Raw genomic sequence first — 20,128 nt, forward strand, 5'->3', positions numbered from 1 at the left:
TTTGTAACACGCAATGAATATATATATCAATTCTGTGAATTTAATCTAACAGTACATAAAAAGCGGACAAATTTGATTAATTTATATCTTACGTGAATTTATTGCCGTGTTTACGAAGTTTTTGCAAACGTCTTACTCGAATATTAGTGATGTACTTGAGAGCATTTAAGTTTGTCTATTTAGATGTACTATTAGATGAATCTGCAGTAATGTGATATCACTTTTCATTGCTGAGTTATACTTGATAGTTTCGTTTTCTGAAAACTTGCGATTTTCAACAGTATTCATAAAAAGAAATTGGCTGCTTCAACTAAAAATCCGCCTCCAACAGTCAAAATATTTGAACTTTCCCTTTAAACCCACCAGGTATAATCAAATTTTGTGCAGTGGCTACCGAGAAAAACGATTTCTCCCTTCTCGTGTATTTAGATAGGAGCCTCCGAGCTAAAGCTTAGTCTTCAAGGGCACCTCACCAGACCACATAGCAAATTTTGGTCATACGATGGAAGTTGCTAGTGCCCTCTAGGGAGCGTTCCACCACGAGAATTTTTCAAATCGGTTCATTAGTAGCTGAGATAGAAATATTTCGGTGCCGCGAACCCATGGTTTCTTAATCATTTCAGGAGGCGAGCGCCACCTTAGACACTCTCTCCACTGACCCCGTCGAGCCTCCGCAAGCGAAATTCCATCCCTGCCTTCTCCCATACCGGAGCTCGAGGATTGCGTGATGCATGCGTCACGGGTCCCGCCTTCATTTTTTTTTCTCCTCGCTTTCTTGCGGCCCAGCGCATTTGCGCGACGGCGTCGCACGCGAACTGTTGTGATTGTCTCGTTTCGCTCAGCGCACGTTTTTGCCCACTGTGCACGAGGACACCTGACTAGCGGTATAAGTAAGTAAGTACTACACGAATACTGAGGGCAGACGCAAGCGGATCACAGAGCATGGTCTCGCGCTGGACCACGGTAGAAAATTACATAGTTCCGGTGTCTGCCCGACGTGGGAACAAGCAGACGAAACGGAAGTACATCTCTCTTGCTGCGGTGCAAAGTAAAGCAAAAACACGCAGACATTCGGTTTGTGTGTTTTATTGTTTCTCTAAACTTTAATTCGTCGATTGAAGCATCAGATAAACACAAACACAGATGTTGCCTCGAATAATTCTCGAAGTCGCGTGTCACTGTGAGCGACGTCGAACCACAGACACTTGTATACGTAGGCACACTTGCACATATACGTCAACCCTCCGGCTGGGAGCGCGGCACCCGCGATGAGAAGGGCAAACGGCGTTCGGTTTGAGATTTGGGCCCTTTTCCGTATCCCCATCGACCAGACTCTGAGGTGTCTTGCGTCCCTCTCCACCTTAGAAATGTAAGTACGCAACACACGCGAATGTGACCCGCATTCCTGGCGTTCCTCGTGGGAGATAGCCCCCACCCACACACCTCCCCCACGCGCGCAGGTGCTTCCGCCCTTTAAATCGGACGAAGCAGCCACACGTTCAGTCCCATACCGTAGCACAGGGAGCCTGACGCCGTCGATGTAGCGCACGGGTGCCGTCTCTGGTATCCGCGCGACCTTGCCGCGCGGAGAAGAGGAAAGCAAGCGGCAAGGAAAACAAGCGCTCAGCGGGGCGAGTCCACAGGCGGCGTTGCTCGCTCGTTGCGCGAGCGTCGAACGCGTCCGTGCCTCCGGCTCGCGAGATTCTTTTGACGCGCTGCCAGCTTCGGGGGCACTGTCGTCGCCTGCCGACGCGAGTGACGCTTCCTCGTCGGCGGAGGGGGTCGGGTCGCTCGGGCACGCATCCATTTCCAAGCAGCGTGCAAACGCGAGGCTTTTGTTTTCTTTTCCTCCCGTTACATTCTTTGAAAGCGGGGCCGCCTTATTTCGCGAGGCACGTCGATTATCTCTCTCTCTCTCCCGCTGCTCACCGGGAAAAGTTGCGCGGGGGGCGCGGCGCAACTCGGCTTCGTCGAAGAAGGTTGCGCGGGGGGATAGCCGAGCTTTCAATCGAGCCAAGGCTCGCGGCAAGGTTGCGGCGCGGTAACGGTGCCTTCTGTGCAGCCGAAGTCAGATGCATTCGCTTGCTTGGTTTGTTTTCCTTCGCGGTACGCGGCGGTTCTCGCGAAGGAATACAGCCGAAGTCAAATGAAGGAGGCCTGTGACTGCAGTGCGGTGCGGCTTTTCCAGGGTGTGTGTGCGTAATGCGGCTTAGGATAATACACGATTGTGGCCGCGTGTAGCGCTTGGATCTCCGCAGTTTGAACGCAGTCGTCGTTGCGAAGCGAAGGCGGGGAGAGTCTTCTGTGCTGCCTGTTTCCCTTCGTAAGAGCCTCTGAGGTCGTACGGCAGAGCGTGTTCTGGAAAGGGTCAGCATTTTCGTTTGATTAGGTGTGTTTGCTGTCCTACAGTTCTTGCTCGCACTCTGAAGGAAACTGCGGCGGAGTCGGCGGATTTGGCCTAAATATTGTAGTAGAGAGAGTGGATGGACGTACCTTGTGTATCGTTAGGCATTTATTTTTAAATGTCTCGAGGACAATCTTGCGGAACCATTTCCAAGGTTGTCGCGGCGCTGTTAGATTGAAGAAAGAAAAAAAAGCGGTAACGATTGTTAAATGTTCGTCGCTTTTGTAGCCTCCCTCGAGGCTATGGCAACACTAAAGCTGAGTTTGCCTGTGCAATTTCGTATTCCACCGTGCCCTGGATACCAGAACGGAACAGTTTGTCCATCATCCACGGTTACTGTTGTTGCGACGCCGCTTAATCGAACCTCAACAGGCGTTACTGCTGGGTAGCGTGGCTTTGTTGGCAGGCAGCAGACGATTTCTAGCGCGAAACTTGCACTGTTTATTCCATGGTTGGTGCACGGTATGAAAGAAGAGAATACTAATCAAAATACATTGCGGGGCCGCTTAAGTAGGCCCGCTAATGTCGTGGGCGGGATTTTGCTCACGTCAACGTCACGTGACATGTACTGAGTCCGGTCGGTGATGGGCGGCTGCTTCCTCTCTCCTCGGCGACATTTCACGTGCTTGCCTCTGCTGGCGGCAACGCGTGGGTCCAGTTTGGTTCGCGGAAAGGAGTCTCCCCTTGAGTCGTACAGTTCGCGGAAGGAGGCCCTGCCTCCTGTCACGCGCACACACAAAGGGGCCCGTAATCACTGCGGGGCGCCCGCCAGACCGGCAACCTCTCGAGACACCCATAGCAAATTAGGGATCCATCCTCCGTTTCGATTAGGCATGAATCTTCGATCATCCGTTTTGCACGGGGCGTTACACGCCACTCGTAACACTGTGGGCTACCTGTCGTACTTTGCGAAATGCGAAGGTTGTGGGTTCGGTCCCCACCTGCGGCAAGTTGTTTTTTCATCCACTTTCATTTCCATTAATTAATCGTTTCTTTATTTCATTTATTAAACACAAGTAATTTCTCCTATGTTGTCCTTGGCGTCAGTGTTTGTTGGCTTATTATGATATGACTGATGAAAAAATCGGGCCCCTCGGTTAATCCCCTCCCCTGTCGTAGTTTAGTAGCTTTCGGTTCGAACGGTGAAATTTGGGCTGCATATATAACTCGTCATCGCACAGCAGCAGTCTATGCTCAAATACACTGCAGCACAGATACGTACGTCTCTTAGGAATTTCCGATAACTCCTGCCGAACGTCTTATAGTCTCAGTTCACAAAAACGTAATATCTCTCTCCCCCATATATATATATATATATATATATATATATATATATATATATATATATATATATATATATGTATAGGCTGTCGGCCACTGTTCCGTCCTTTGACAAGCCACCCTTTTACTCACAGACGGCGTGTTATCTTTTCTACACATTATACGGCCTGTACTTCGTAGCAATCTGTTTCCTCACTCCCCGTTTTGTCAGTCACACAGTGGCGAATATCTCGTGATCTCACTTCAGTGCGAGCGCTGTCGGTCGAAGCCATTCACTTCGGTTGCCGCCGCCAGCGCTGGCGAAGGTCACAGCTGTTGTCCTTATCAGGAGGCACCAAAGCAGAGTGGAGCGGAAACGCAGCTAATCGATACCGTGGAGAATTCCGCTTGATTTCCTATCTCTTTGTTCGCTTAGGTCTTCTTTTTTTCTCCTTTCTCACAATGAGCAGGGGCCCCTGTAAGCCCAGGATAAGTAAGAAACGTGTTTAACTTTCGAGCACAATGCTTATTTGCCGGTTAGCGAGGGTCGTTTATCCGTTTTGTTGGCGGAAACTGTAACGTTAAAATAGCCGTAATCGTGTTTCCAAAGGGTATAAGGACCTCCTTGCTTAGAGGGCAGCATCAGATGCATCGTGGCGGATGCCGGTGGCTCAGTCTATTTTGCGAGGCTGTGTTGTAGTCATTGTTGTCGGCGGTGGCATCAGCGCTTGCTGATTTTCTAAAATTTCGTCGACTTCTTAATCGCATTTCGATACTTTCTGTTTTCCATTTGAAACGAAGCTACAGGTATGCTTCGGAGCAGGTCCACTTTGCCCTTTCATTTCATTTCGGAGGGACTCACGTCAGTAGTCAATGGCTTTTAACGAACGGTCACGATGTGACCTTTAGCAACGTCATCTCGACATCTGTGAGGTGTGCGACCTTCAGCGTCGTCAGGGGTTATCCCTTTCTGCCGGTCGACCGGCATTCTTGGAATTTTTCGCAGTGCGTTAAATATAATCGGATGTTCCTTCGTGTGTTCCGTACTTTGTTCGGTGAGAAACGCAAGCGGAGCGAAAACGAAAGCTTATTTCGTGCGCGCTCGTCGGGTGTCGTGCAACTTCAGGTGAGAGAGCGCGGTTTATTATAGGGTTGAAAACCTTGTACAGAGAGGCGGCGAAGTTTGCGTCGACCCCGTTGCTTTTAGTTTGCAGGACACTATCCGAGTTTGCAAGGTGATCGTCAATGTTTTGTCCTACTTGGACGAATCATGGCGGAGATATTTAGCTTCTCCTGTCTGTCGAGCTCCACACCCGCCTTTCAATTCTTGACTTGTCTGCACAAATTTCTCGCGACAGAAAACTTTTTGTTTTGGTTCATGACAGCTTGTTCTAGGTTCTCCCGTGTCCTTTCTTTTTTTCTTCGGATACCGGTATACTGTACGTTGGTATAACCGGCATGTGCCGGTTAATATCGATGTATACCGAAAACGCGGAACCCTAGTTATAATTCGGTATACTTTGGTCTTGAGGGTACATTAAAATAAAATAAATAAAATAAGGCACATGCTGTTACGATCGGTCAGTGGGGGCAGCGCCCTTCGAGCATCCCCTGCTTTCCTTCGGCGAATCAGCCTTGCGAAGTTCACAAAGCATCCGACGGGCCAGCGGCAGCAACAAGGCTGGGACAGTGAACCGATGTGCCTGAGGGGGTATTTCTCTGATTGTGTTCAATTTTGTGAACAAAGGCGCCGGAGTGATGGTGCGCACTTTGGACGCTCTGGTTCGAGGAAGGTGCGACCGCAGATTTCCCTGGCCTAAGGAACTGAAAAGGAAAGAGGGAATTTTTAAGCGCTCTTTTTTCGGCTCCTCCGGTGTGCTCTGCCAGAAAGATGTAGCTCATGCTACGAAAACGACGTACTGTGCTCCGTGCACCGGCCAGTACGAACATACCCTGTTCTGTAAGTTAGTTCGCCTCTCCTACGTAAATAAACCCGCTGTAGCGCTTCTCCTCCATCCTCTCGACCTCGTAATCATCAGTAAAGGAACAGCCCCTCGTGAAGAAGGTTCGGACAACGGCGCGGGCCCGCTAAGCCTCCCTGCGACGCCCCGGTTGCGTTGGTCGGCTACCCGTTTCGAGTCGCACCGGCGGCGTAGGCTAGTGAGCGACCCTCGGTGTGACGCCAGACTCCGAGGCCACGACCCCCGAATCCTACAGTGCTCACTATAGGAATGTGTGTTTGTTGTTGTTTGTTTGTTTCCCAAGTCATTCTTTGGCCGATTCAGCCGTAGTGCACCAACGTAGCCCGGCAAAAGATCGGGACAACTGCCCCTCGCGATTCGGGACGGTGGGCGCGCGCCGCTGCTCTCCCCGCCTGCCGCGCTGCCGGAGGCGGGGGGGGGTGAGGAATGCTCGACGCGGGGAGGGCGCGTCTCACGGACGCCGGGCGAAAGTGGGGTGTGTGCACGCGCCGGTGTTGCGTCACTTGCTCGCTCTCGCGGCTGCTTGACCTGGTTCGCGTCGTGACCTTGGCAGGGGCAGAGGGCCGGCGTTGGCGGCCGCCGCGGACCAGGGCGCTTGCTTGCTCGAGGCGCCGTGTTTTCCCGAGTGAAAGCGACTTTGAGAGGGGGGACATTCGTGCAGACCTGTGCTCGCGTGGCCTGTTACGAGTGTTCATGTGTGGGTTCCGCGGGAATTCTGTATAGCCGGGGTAGCTGGACATTGCGTTTAGATGTACCGTTATTCTATATATTTACAATTTCTTTTCAATACCTCCGGACCGCATAATCACCGAGTCTTCGAGATATAAACAAAATTAAGCAGATCGAACGCGCATCTTGGAACGTGAAGGGCAGATCTCGTAAAGCGGGTAATCAGGCGCTGTAAATTAGGCCATTACGGTCCTGCGTGTTTGGTTCGTAAATGAAACAGGCGCGCAATGGCTCTCGCGCACCCTTGCTACGCAATTCAACACACGCGGCGATCAAATCGGGGAGCTAGCCGCCTTTGGCACTATAGAAGTACATAGTGGTGATTCTGGCCTAATGTCTAGAGCATCGGGCTGCTGTGCTGGAGTACCGAGGTTTAATCCCACCATCGAGTACGTAATTTAGTTATTTCTATTATTATTTTCATTGTGTGAGCAGCTAGTTGGCTAGGCAACGGCCATGGTCAGGAAAGTCCGAGAGAGTCCGCAAAGAAAGCTTTAATCGAGCTCTAAAAAGTTTTGCCCCCCGTATGTTCGCCTATATGCTACTACTAATGTAAGGGCGGAAGGGAGAGAGAGAGAGAGAGACCCTAGAGGGCGATTAGGGGGGAAAAGTAGGGGGGGTGCATGCGGAATACTCTATGGTTGCTTATTCACGTAAATGAGTGAATGCAGCGAAAAATCCAACGAAGCGACAGCCCCACCTTCGTTTTTTTTACAATCTTTCGTTCATTCGCTGGGCTGTTGGGTGCCAAACGCTCCTCGGCGCAGCTGGCGTGTCCGGTGGCCACTTTTGTGTTGAGAGGTGGACGTAGTGCACTCTGTACGTGGCATAACCAGACGTCATGCGCCCGGAAGCGATGCAAGTCGTCCGTATTGTCAGTTCACGCGGCTCCCTCGGGTTAACGCGATATAGCGGTCTGTTTCAAGTTTTGGACCGATCGTCGGGCCTGTTTTCACGCATCAAGCCTACATGGGGGAGGGGGAGTTCCCGAGAGCGGTACAGTTCAAGAGGTGCGTGTATGTCTCGCCTGTGCGTTTCCGGTGACCTTCGACGGTGCGTTACGGCGCCGGCACGCAGGTTATGGGCGACGCACGTCATCTTGTATGCCGGAAGCGGCTTCGCAATGCAACGCGCGATCGAGCACTAAGCGAGCAGTCAATCTCTCTTCGTCAATGCGGCGTGCAGCTCGTTCGAAGGAGGAGGGGGGCGCGGTCTTGGCAGCCGTCGTCTCTGGCATCCATTGCTCAACGCGCCTAAGGAAACGGGTCGTCTGTCGTCCTCTGTACGCGTGTCTGTCTTCCCCGCCTGGTTTTCTGTGAGGACGCATCAGCTGGCTCAGTACCCCGACTATGTTACCCTTTATTTCTGTTACCTTGATGTTTGGTTAACATCCGCGCAACTCGGAATGAATTAACGAGAGCTACAAAACGAGACTTGAAGAAACAGGAGGCCGAGGCTGGGTGAGGCTAAACTTCCGTTTATTTGCGTGACGCCTGTGAACTCATAGTAAACAAGGAATTGACGTTTCTCGGTCTGTCTGTCGGCACGTGTCGGAGGAGGTGGTTTACTTTCTCTTTCTTTCTTTTTTGTTCGCGAACCATGTAATATAACACTTCACAGCATTCGCGTTCTAAACAGTTGCGAGTTTAGAAACATCAAGACATATACCGTTCTGATAGATTCCATGACACGTAAAATAACCTTGATATGGCCGAAGTTTGCCGGAGGCTTCGAATATACGGCGTCATAACCAGTATGTTGTCGCGTTATAACCAAAAATCAGTTAGGTGCCGCTTCGCGTACTCATTCATACTAATGTGCTCACACTCTCGTTCCCGCTCATAATCCCCAACGCTCACTGGCGTTCAAAGCCGCGCTTACATTCACTCTGTACCGGCACCCACTGACGCTCACAGTCGCATCCATTCCTGGTTACCACGCTCTCACACGCACACTCGCGTCCTTCCACACTATCTCGACAGTCGGCCCCCTGTTCTCATCCACTCGAAATCACCGGCATGCAGCTCTCCTCCCTGGGAGTTCGAATGCCCAACGCAACGAAATCAGCGCGAATCTCCCAACTGAGTTGTAAGGGCAGCGAGAGGGTTCCGCTTTCTCAAGCAGCGAGAGCACCTCTTGCCGCCGCCCGTTCTCAGCGCGCGTTGGCGTGGCTCCCGTACGCATGTACCGTACGTGCAGCCGGCTACGTGCCGCTACGCACGGGACCGCACTTGCCATCATCGTGCGCTCACCGCACGCTGAGCTTACGGGCCTACGCGTCCTCCTCCTCCTCCGCTGTGCGTGCTCCCGTTCCGGTACGAGATAGCATCGATCGGCAGAGGCCACGACGAGAGACGACATCGTCGCGGCTTTAAAAACGCTCGCCACGGCGGCCTGCGCAGGTTGCCCCACGCCGAAGGTATTGTTCTGTCCGGCGCGCGTACAAGCGTATCCGGGTCATATTCCGCTCCGACGCTTCCCCGCGTGTCCTACACTCCCGTCTCGCGCGTGGAAAGAGCAGTGAATTGCGTTCCGCTCCTGAGCACGAAGTCGCGGGTCCGAATGCCGGCCGCATTTCTAAGTTTAAGATGGTCAAAATTAGTCTGGAGGCTTGCACCTCGCATAACAAACTGCACTCTCCGTAGACGTCGTACGGAAAGTGCAGTCTGAATATAGTTTGACCTCGTGCGCTTATCGATCGTGCCGTGCGTGTCCTGTAGGACGTTTTGCGGCGTCGTCGGTGACGTGAGTGAAGCGTTGCCACAACGTTTTCGCTTGCGCCGAGAGCCGCAACAACCGTAGACGCAGAGCGGTTGCGGTGGGTATGCGTAAACTATACGGCGGATAACCGGCACGAAACAACTGCCGCAAGGACGTTCTACGGGTCGCAGTGCGAATGTGTGTGTGTGTGTGCCACGGAGATTTCTGTAGTCGTCGCCGGGTCGCCTACGGCACTTCGATCAGAATACTGGTGCCGGGTTTAGATGCGGAAGAGGATAGGGAGGGGACGATGCGGTGTCGAGGGAAAAAAAGTTTAAGCGTGGCCGATCAGCGTCGGCGACCGAGAGCGGGTCCACCGGCGAATTCATTGGTGCACGTGGTGTGACCGCTGGCGTCGTATCGTGAATCGCACGCGCTGCTTGCACATTCGTCCGTGCCCGCGTTTCTGACCGCCCTCGTGGGTACAGTGTACTCTTCAGTGTATTCATTCTAGTACACTGTAGTCGTGGGCCCGTCGTTTCGTGAAAAGTTTGCGCACGTGCTGTAGAGCTCCTGGTGGGCAGGCACATTGTTTCGTACCAAAATTGAGGTCTGGGGCCGTATTCTGTAGCGGTTCCTTTGGGAACCGGTTCCCTTTGGCTGTTACGTCTGGATTACGTCACTCGGAGAAAGAGTGGAACGGGGCGGCGTGAGGGGAACCAATCAACGAGCGGCGGTCTGCCGGAAGATCACGTCATCATTTTTGTTTGTACTTAGGGGACGGTATAGCAATTGAAGGATGTTGCTGGTTTGATAAAAAAACATTGGTTTGTATAGAGCACTTGCAAATATATTTTCAGTAATAAATATGAGCTTGCGGCGCAGACCGCTACTGGGAGTTGTAATTTTATTTGTGTTGTTTTCTTATTTAGTCGCTAGGTGGTGTGCCATACGTTATGCAAACAAGTTGCCTCGCTTTGTTTACGTTTTGGACTTGCCAGTTTGCGCGCCGAATCCGAAACTGGGTCCTCATGTTTGAGCGAGGCCGCGCGATATACTCGTGTCATTTGTTGAAGAGCACCCCTACCTTGCGAAGGCGTCGTGTGTGCTGGGTCAACAGCTGACTGCGGCGCGCAAGGAGGAGCTCTGGCAGCCAGTGACTGCCTTGCTGAATGCTGAGGGCCCGGCAGTGAAAACTGCGGCCCAATGGCGCGGCGTGTGGAAGAAAGATGTGTATAACGCCCGCCGTGATGCAGCCGCCTTGCACGCCGAAAGCAGGTAAGCACACTCGTTGACGGAGCTTTTGCGCACCATATTCTAACAAACGTGTTAATCACAGAGGAACCGGAGGAGGCAGCCTGCCCGGACCGCGAGGGCGCGTCCTCTCCTTAGTTAGAAGGGCGAGCGCCATCGGAGTCTGCCCGCCGTTCTTCGAGCCCGACGAAGAGGTGAACATCAGCGCATGGGTTTCAATAGGTCAACGCCAAGTCGACGCGCTGTCGCGATTTATGGCAACACACACGCTTTTAATTTTTCAACTTTGCCCCGTGCGGTCCGTTTATGGAACGCACTACCATATACCATTGCATGCCAATATAAACACACTGCATTTCGCAATCTGCTAAACGATCAATATGCCGTTTCAACCGTCTAAACACGTCACGTCTTTTGTAATTTTCTTGCATTTTTTCTACAAGTTAAAGAATTTCAGTGATCCCAATTTCTTTACAATACTTACTACTGTATAACATGCAAAAATGTTTACAATGTTATTATGCTATTATGTTGTTGTTTACCATTTATTGTTATTGCTCTACATATTGTATTTGCTAATGTAATAATTTTCCATGTTCTGTGCGTACTCCTTTCATTATGCTGATGTTTATTTCTTTCCCGATTCCATACTAATATGTTACCGTATTTCCCCATTTACACTATACCTTCTCGAAGGCCTGTAAGGTACATGTAAATAAATAAATAAATATTTACAATGTTTGCAGATGACTGTATAGTATATAGGGTCATCAACAGCGAATCTGACCAACAAGCACAACACGATTTGGATTTGATTGCCATATGGTGTGAAAAATGGAAAATGTCACTGAATGAGAAAAAGAGTGTCCACGTCACCTTTACCTGGAAGAGCTCATACGACAGCAATCGTAACACTATAAATAATGCTACTCTTGAACAAGTGTCAGAATATAAATACTTAGATGTATTTTTTTCTGCTGATCTAAGGTGGAACACACACGTTACTCATGTTAGGAACAAGGCTGTCGGAGCATTAGATTTTTTGAAACGTAACTTTAGTAGCTTGCCACAGAAACTTAGGGAGCAACTGTATTTCACACATGTGCGCAGTACACTGGAGTATGCGTGTGTTTGCTGGGATCCATATGCTACAGAACTTGTAGATAAACTAGAAAAAGTGCAGAACAGGGCAGTTCGGTTTGTCCTTGGCAATTATGACAGGATGCTTAGCATGACAGAAAGCAAAGAAGCATTAAATTGGCATCTTCTTGAACACCGTCGCCGAAATCTCAGATTAAAATTTCTTCATACCATATACCACTCTAATACGGGGATAGCCAGGTAATTGTATTTTCAGCCGCCCACATATGTTTCTAAAAGGCGAGATCACAAATTAAAAATTTGTGAGATTCCTTTTGACCCTCTATTGCATGGATTATGAAAGTCATTTTTTCAGCTTTCATTATTGATTGAATTAACAAACATGACTGTAATAATAAAGATAAAGCTTTGTGCCAAATATGGCACACCATGAAGATGGCTGAGTGCTCTTGCTGCCATGGGCGGAAAACAAAGCTTCACGGACGGTGGCCTTTTAATGTGATGTGGGGAATGAAATGTAACAGTTGTTTGCTGCGTTCAGGCACAGATGAATGTTTCACTTCCTATATCTTACCAACGACTTGTTTGTGCAAGGTGGCCGCTTACATCTTTGTTTCTTCTCGTCAAATTCTGGCCAGTGGCTGACTTGGTCAGATCGGTCGTCTTTGGGTGGCATTGCGGCCGCTGGTCCCTGTGCTTTTTTGACTTGAACATGGAATTCGATGTCCTGACTAGAAGTCCTTCCTGGTCGCTAGTTGGGTAGGCACTTGTTATGCGAGGTAAGGAATTCTGCAATTTCTGCTTTTAATTGAGCCAGCGGTAGTACTTGTCTCCTCCTAAGCTGCTCCTGCACCCTCCTGTACAATACCCATGCTGTTAGTACCGATAAGTCTAGCATAGGCGTAAAAATTCGATAGTGCCATTTCTTCGACATCTGATATGTATGCAGTAAAGTCCAAACAGAGAGTCCAGCAGGTCGACACCACCCATGTGCCTGTTATGGACCTTCACTACGCTGGGGCAATCAATTTCGCGAAACACCTTGGTGGAGGTAAACCAGCGCTGAGTCTTTTGGACTGGATCTCTCCCAACAAAGCTCGACAGAAATGTCACGGCGCGGTTGTCGTATCAACGCACACACGATAACTCTACGTCATCTATCGCGCTTGTGAGTGCCTCTGAAGCACCACTTCCTTTACATTTCAGTTCCTTTTCACTTTTCAGGCGGCTGTTTGGTAGACAATTCGCCCTCACCGTACCGATCGTCAAAATTACATCTTGTGATAGAGTGACCTGCAGCTTCGGGCTATTGAACAGATGGCAGCACGTTACCATATTTTGTTTTTCAAGTTCATACTGTGCCAAATATGGCACACACCGATTTCGGTTTCTCTGCTGTAGTTGCAGGCAAAATTGAGAAAACTAGTAACTGCCTTGAATTGGCGAGGCCAAAAAATATGCCAAAATAATTCTTCTACGTTTCTGCGGTCGAACTTTTCAGAGAAAAAAAAAAACAATTGCTCGTGTTTGCCCCCTCCGAGTTTCACGTCGCATCCCAAAATCTACTTCACCTCTGTTTTGCGTATCACTCAAGAGATGGCAGCACTTGCCCATAATAAGTGCGCATAACTACGAGATTTACTCTGACGGTATCACATTCTCAACTGGGAATCTCACACACGCGAAAAAGAATGGTAACCGGTATGTGCCAAATATGGGACGCCATGCAATAGAGGGTTAAAAGCGACACTTTCCGCTACTCTTTCTATGTTCGTACTATAAGAGACTGGAATACTCTACCACCTGACACTGTCTGTATTTGTTCAAATGATGATTTCTTCCATGCTTTATGAGTGTAATTCTGAGTGTTCATTTATATGAGTTGTACCCTCCCTGCTGTAATGCCTGAATGGCGAAGCAGGTACCCAATGAATAAAATGAATAAATAAAGAAATGTTTCATTGTCATGATTTTGTTTATATTGTTGCACCTTGTTAAGCAGCAATTACGAGCATTATGTGAAATCATGTGTGCAAGAAATGCAATGTTGAAGCAACTCTTGAGTTTAAACAAAGCAGTAGTAAGCATGAGTGTCTGCTATTTAAAGAAATCCTGCTCCAAAAAGTGCTTGGCATGTCTCGTTTGTAGCTATACGTTTGAATATGTGCTATACAGATTGCTCTGAACGACATTTCAGTTGCTGTGTAACTTGTGCTGTGCTTGCGTGTCACACATGAACAGACATCTTCAGCTTTGGAACAATGCAAGATTGGTTGCCATTCACCTTGGAAATAACCTTTATTTAAAGAAAGTTCCCTGGCGAGACAATATTCAGAAGCACAGTGAACAGAGCAAAGGAGTAACATAATGGCACATGGTTATTTGTCACTGCATGTGTATCTGTCATGCTCAACATAGACAAATCATGTGCTTTTCCCTACCGCAGTATGCAGCATACTACGATTAGCCACATGTGAGCACACGCAATGTGTTATGTTGAAGTGCACGGCCTATTTACTTCATGAAAAGAAAAATAAAACATGTTACACCAGCACATGTCTCCGCCTCATTTGCCAGCGAGTGCGCCGGCGCACACTTTGCAGGTAGGCAATGCGCAAATTTCTGGGCAGCCGAAACACACCAACTATGGATTCGCGCACCGCACGGCCTCTTTGAAACAAAGCTCGAGAAGGGTGTACAGGGTGCGCTTGCGGTGGCACCTGTACTTGAAGTGGCACTTGTGCCTGGGCTGGCCCCTGTGCGCTGTCGTCATGTGCACCGTCGTCATCTGGGTCGTCTGGCAGAGGCACGCCTGCTGCAAGGCAGAGGTTATGCAGCGCTGCACAAGCTGCAACAATAGTGGCTGCTTTCTGAGGCGAGTAGTGGAGCACCCGATACCTCTGCAGGCATCGGAAGTGGCTCTTGACGACTCCTATGCACCGCTCAACGGCATTTCGCATTGATGCTTGTGCCTCATTATAGCGCCCCTCTGCTGTGAGGCGATTTGGGTGACCAGGCACAGGAGTCATGATCCATGGCTCTAGCGGGTACCCAGAGTCCCCTGTAAAGTGTTGCATGTCAGTGAACGAAATGGATACATTAAGGCACAATGCAAGAACACAGTCTACGCCAGGGCCCTTTTACAACAGGAGCGGGTCTTGGATTTATTGTTGCAATATCTATCAAACATTTACCTTCCCGGAAAGTTGTAAAGAAAGTTTGACTCATTTTAAAGAAAAGCCCAATTTCACCTGTTGTCTTGGCTGCAAATCTCATTCTCAGGTTAAGTTGGACATGTAATATTTATTTCATACTCGTGGTTTTCTGCTCCGTTCATCCCATTTGCCCCTCCCTAAATGTACATCCTCCGCTAAAACTTATTAGCTCTTCTCTCTTCAGAAGTGTTATTTTATAAAACACTTCTAAGGTCTACTCTCGAATATGCTGCCAGTATCTGGGATCCTTGCTCTACCTTTCGTGCCTCTTCTCATGAAGGTACCCAAAATCGAGCTACCCGTTTGATCCTTTCTAATCACTCCAGCACCACATGTCGCTGCAACAAAAAAAATCGCACACATTGAGACACAAAGAAAAATAGCGCAACTTGCACTATTCTACAATCTATACTACACCGATCACTAACGTCGATGCCGAAAGTTTCACGCACACGCTTATTCCTTTGTTCCAAGGACAGGGACCAGGTCCCCGAGTCCATTGTCACCAACCCTTTTCCACCATACTTGAAAACTGCCATTTTGACGTGTTCTGTAGAATTCCACTCCTGCCTGTAACGCTCCACGTGGCATTCAGTGTATTGAAATTAATCAATAAACAGCATAACATGTCAGCTGTTGTATACATGCTGGTACAAATATCTGCCTTTTAAGAGAGACTTGTTTCTCTCGATAGTCGCTGCAGGTTCATTAGGTACTGCTGCATTCACAACACATTTCTAGCAAATCACGCTTTCTTAAAGCTTGCTAGGATGCAAAACTATTTTTCTGTGAATGTTTTACATGTGGAAGAAGCACTGCTACTTTAGGTGCACTTACCAAGCAAGACTTCTCCATGAAGTAACAAGCCACGAGTGAGGCGGCGGCGAAATGCAGAATACCTCCAGACGGAAGAACCATGGCACGATCCCGGAAACCGTGGGTCAATTGCCAGGATATACAGCTTCGCGTCGCACACCTCATAAGGGAAAGCAAAGAGAAGGTGTCAGTGCCACTACAACAAATATCTGGCACAACCTTTTGCTTACAACACTACTTGCCAATCAGTTACTGTTCAGTCAGCGAACACAATTACAGAAAAAGAGATATCAACATACGCAGTAGGCAGTTGAACTAATGATCAGCATGATAACAATGTCATCTTAACCTGCAAATGCAATGTTGGCATGTGTACACATGCTCATGTATGGCGTGCGGTCACAACACAATGCGCAAAATAATTCCTTTGGTTTCTTCCGTCCATATTGTATAAGATTCTGCTAAAAAGTGCCACCTGTGTTTTTTTTTTTTTCAGACAAAGTGCCTATTACAAGCGAAAGAATGCGGAAACAGCATGTGCCGTATTAACAGCTAGAGCAAATGGGTGTCCACATATTCTCATTCTCCCTCACACCATTTTCATTGATGGGATGCTCCTTTTCACGTTTACAGTCTGTTGGCCACAATGCTTTAGTTTTACGTCGAATAAGAATCACAAAGGCTCGTCTTCTGTTAGGATCGCTCGCAGACGAAGACTGCCTTCACTGCTACGGCGTCTATTCCGGTTTAAATCGCGCGTAATGTGTTTACATTGTAGCATCGGAAAGGCTATTCAACTGTGATTGGAGAGCACTGAAAAAGTGCGGCCGTGTTCTATGCAAAGATCAAAGTCGTCATTACACATACAACACAAACGCTACTTTCTCTCATAGGAACGCAAGTATTACCGGCAATTGATGAAAAATAACGAAACGAAGTTTTTTACAACGTGCACTCGCGCAATCACATATCGAAAATATTTGTCAATGAACAATACTCACGACCATGCAGTTGAGGGCGTAATACCCTTTACGGCTCCAGTACGATTCCGTTTCGCCGGGGCCGAGCTTCTTAGGGCGAACGATGGCTATCAGACTCCCGTCCACAAATCCTAGAAATCCTGGAATTTTTCCACGGCTAAGAAAGCCTTCCTTGACGGCGGCTTTCTGCGCCGTGGATGGGAATCTAACCCACCCTTTTTCTTTGCCCACAACCGTAATGGCCTTGGCGACGGCTGTAATGATCCGGCTGACCGAAGGCTGCGACAGTGCAATCGCTTCTTCATTCCCGACGCACGTTGAAAGCTCCCGGTGGCAAAAAACCGCAGCGCGCACAGCACTTTCATCGTAGCGTCGACACCACGAAATCTTTGAGGTCCGAGATGTCCTTCCAGCTCATCGCAAAGACGTCACACTATGTCTTTGGAGAGCCTAAAATGCCTCCGAAACTCTTCTTCGGCCATGCCGAACGCGTCGCGTCGTTGCCTCTCGTCGCGTCGTTGTCTTTCGGCACTCGCCAGCAACACAACCAAAGGAGCCGCCATTGCCGTCTCTGTCTCGTCTCGTCTAGGTGCCGGCTCGTCAGCTGGCGCGAGGTTAGCCGGCAGCCACGGTTGCCCTAGCAACCCTCGACATCATGCTCGCCCCCGCGCGCGACCCTCGAGAGAACCACTTCTCCGCGGTTCCTCTCCTAGCAGGGAACCGGTTCCTTTCCAGAAGATTGGCAACCTGTGTGACGTCATCAAAATTTGTCGTCCCGCCCACCAGGGATGACGACAACGAAACGCCGACCAATGGCAGCAGCCCAAAGGAACCGGTTCCCAAAGGAACCGCTACAGAATACGGCCCCTGGTGGCGCGATCGCTGGGTGGCCATGGGAATGATGTTTAGTTTCGCGGATTTATCTGTTGTTCTGGCCTGTAGCTCCATACGTTAATTGCGCCGTTATTTAACGCGCGTTAACTTTATATGTTTAACAAAGCGAGGTGGTGTCCAAATCGCACACCGCGAGTGTCGGCTGCCTCGGAGTAACGGGAACATGTTTACTGCAAGCGCCGGAAGCGGTCGTGGAAGCCGGAAAGACGGTCATGGCCGCCATGTTTTAGGACGTAATGTATTGTCGCGTTTCTAGCGCAATACTTTGTTGAATAGGATCACTTTTCAAAGTGGGAGAGCCATTTGAAGGCAGAGGGGGGACGTTTAGGCAAAACCAAGTGCTGACCATCATCTTTAATTTCCCATGCTGGCCATAATCAGCATACTTGCGCATCCAGTTGATGATGATTTATTGGCACCCCCATTGAAACAGGGCGGTGACAAATAGTCACCTAGCCTGCTTGCGAGTTAATCAGGTAGGCTAATCATGCTTTTCAATGTAGCGCGTTTTTTTTTTCTTTTTTTTTAATACGTCACCCGCCGTGGTAGCTTAGCGTCTGTGGTGTTGCTCTGCCAAGCACGAGGTCGCGGGATCAAATCCCGGCCGCGGCGGCCGGGTTTCCATGGAGGCGAAATGCAAAGAGCGACCGTGTCCCGTGCTATTGGGGGCCCGCTAAAGAACCCCTGGTCGTCAGAATTTCGAGGGTGAATCAGAGGGCGCCTATTTCTTTTATTAGCAAAAATAAGGTACATACAGATAATTACAAATATACGTAATATTCTACGCACCTCATACTATATTTCACATAGTCCCCACACCGGTTCAGACATTTGTCCCATCGCAGCACTAAATTTGAGATGCCCCTGTGCTAAAATTCGTCCGGCTGACTGTGGAACCACCGTCGGACGGCTGTCTTGGCTTCATCGTTGCACGTGAATCGCTGTCCTGCCAGGAACTTCTTCGGCGCACCGAAGACGTGGAAGTCACTAGGGGCAATGTCTCTGTGGATTTCGACGGGCGTTCGTCCCTTGCTCCTTAGAAAACGAATCGCACTTCGTGGCTCGTACGCCGTTACAACGCCGTGGACGTGCGAATCACAACCACCATCTTCAACAACTCACAGCAGCGCCGATCTACCGGCAGATAAGGCCGGGCCGGTCCGAGAAAAATCCAACGCTGAAGGTGGATATGTTGAATTCGCATTTACAGCCGTAATTTGGCTAAAAGAATAGAGGCAAAGACTTTCTGATTCTCCCTGGTATTCCGGAGTCCCCCACTACGGTGTGCTTCATAATCAAATCGTGGTTCTGGCACGTCAAAACCCCGAAATTCAATTCAGTTTGTATAAATCTCCTTACCCCTGTGTTCAAGAACGCAAGTTAAGTTGAAGCACATGCTTGACTTAATTTCAATGACGCCTGTCGTGAATTCGCCGGAGGAAATGCAATGAGCGTTCTGGGGACATTCGCGTAAAGCGTCATTCAGATTAAGTATAAAGCATGGGCTTCAGCTTAAGTTGCTTTCTTGAATATGACGTTTTTTTTTTCTCTTCCTCAGAACTTCCCCAAACATTGCGTTTCGCTACCTATGTCTGTAACGGATCTCGTCGTATCATCTCTGATGGAGGGATGAATGGATGGATGGATGGCGGCTGCACCCATTGTAACGGGCGGTGGCTGGCGCCACCTAGCCTTTTGCTTCCCCTCCTATTTTTTTTTCTTTATATCCCCTTCTCCTTAAACTAGTTTTCACTATCCTCCTCCCCCAAAATAAATATCTATAATAGTATAGAAAACATTAGCTCCCCGATTTATGGCATTATCTCTCGCTTGACTTCCTCCACCAATCCTCTAGCCTCCCGTTTGTTACTCTTCACTGCTTTTTTTTTTTCACCAGTATATTAAACGTATTCTGCTTGACTGCTGACCGGTTAATGCTTCCGTCCACATTTAAGTCCAAACGCTTCTGAAAAGTGCACGTTATCTACGTGTCTCACTGGCAAAATATTAATGTTACCTCCCGTGATGATGAGGATGTGGGCAACCCTTTGTATCGGGTGGACGTGGCAACCACGCCCAAGCCAGCATGACGCTCTACTGCCTACCTGTTCGAGCAAAGCAGGCGCAGGTAGGAAAAGGAAAGAACACTAAAACCCGTAGACAACAATACTAGCGCCCTCCTTATTAATTTTTGGCGCAAACTCTGCATGGACAGGCACACGCTGCGCTGAAATCGAGAGCCCTTGCTCATGGACACCTCGTGTCAAACAGCCCCTAACTTGAGGAAGTTAAACACCAGCGTTCGCCAATAGTCCCCCCCCCCCCTCCCCCCTTGCGTCGTTCGAATGTAGAGGCTGGAATGCGTTCCCTGTAGTAACCTCCGATTAGCTGGACGCCATGGGACGGGTGGACTCGGGGCGACGCCAGTGATCCGGAAATGCGTTCCGCGGTGCCTTTAATGCCGACGATATGCCGGGGAAGCAGTGTGATTAAGCGTGATCGCCTCTGCGCGCCCTCGTTCGCGGTCCGTGGGAAACGCGATGGTTCGCAGTGTCTCCCTCCTCGCTGTACCGCGTCCCCTGTTCTTGGGCCCCCACGCAGGAGCTGATGAAAGAAGGCTGTGGGGGCTACAGGGAGACGATCGCTGCCCCCATCCTGCGTTTCTCCAGCTACAGACCGGGCCGTCTCTGCCGGAACGCACTTGATGTATTTCTCGACCCCCCCCCCCCCTCCCCGCCTACCATTATTCACCCTCCTCCTTCCGTTCTCGTCTTGTATGCTTCCTTGTGAAGG

At 49.4% G+C, this 20,128-nt stretch overlaps 1 protein-coding gene and 2 long non-coding RNA genes across 7 annotated transcripts in view; 2 read left to right on the top strand and 1 right to left on the bottom strand.

The window, feature by feature from the left end:
* Window positions 1-20,128, top strand: part of Utx (Utx histone demethylase) — a 133,908-nt gene that overhangs the window by 65,783 nt on the left and 47,997 nt on the right. The gene's annotated exons all lie outside the window — the stretch shown is intronic.
* Window positions 9,695-13,384, top strand: LOC129387550 (uncharacterized). Its single transcript, XR_008614714.2, has 2 exons — window positions 9,695-10,353; window positions 10,415-13,384. It is a non-coding gene; the product is annotated as an uncharacterized lncRNA (long non-coding RNA).
* Window positions 13,710-17,299, bottom strand: LOC129387549 (uncharacterized). The gene is made up of 3 exons (XR_011892816.1): window positions 16,463-17,299; window positions 15,483-15,621; window positions 13,710-14,491 (listed from the first exon to the last, which is right to left on the bottom strand). It is a non-coding gene; the product is annotated as an uncharacterized lncRNA (long non-coding RNA).

This window comes from Dermacentor andersoni, chromosome 2 (assembly GCF_023375885.2).
Source record: "Dermacentor andersoni chromosome 2, qqDerAnde1_hic_scaffold, whole genome shotgun sequence".
NCBI lineage: Eukaryota > Metazoa > Arthropoda > Arachnida > Ixodida > Ixodidae > Dermacentor > Dermacentor andersoni.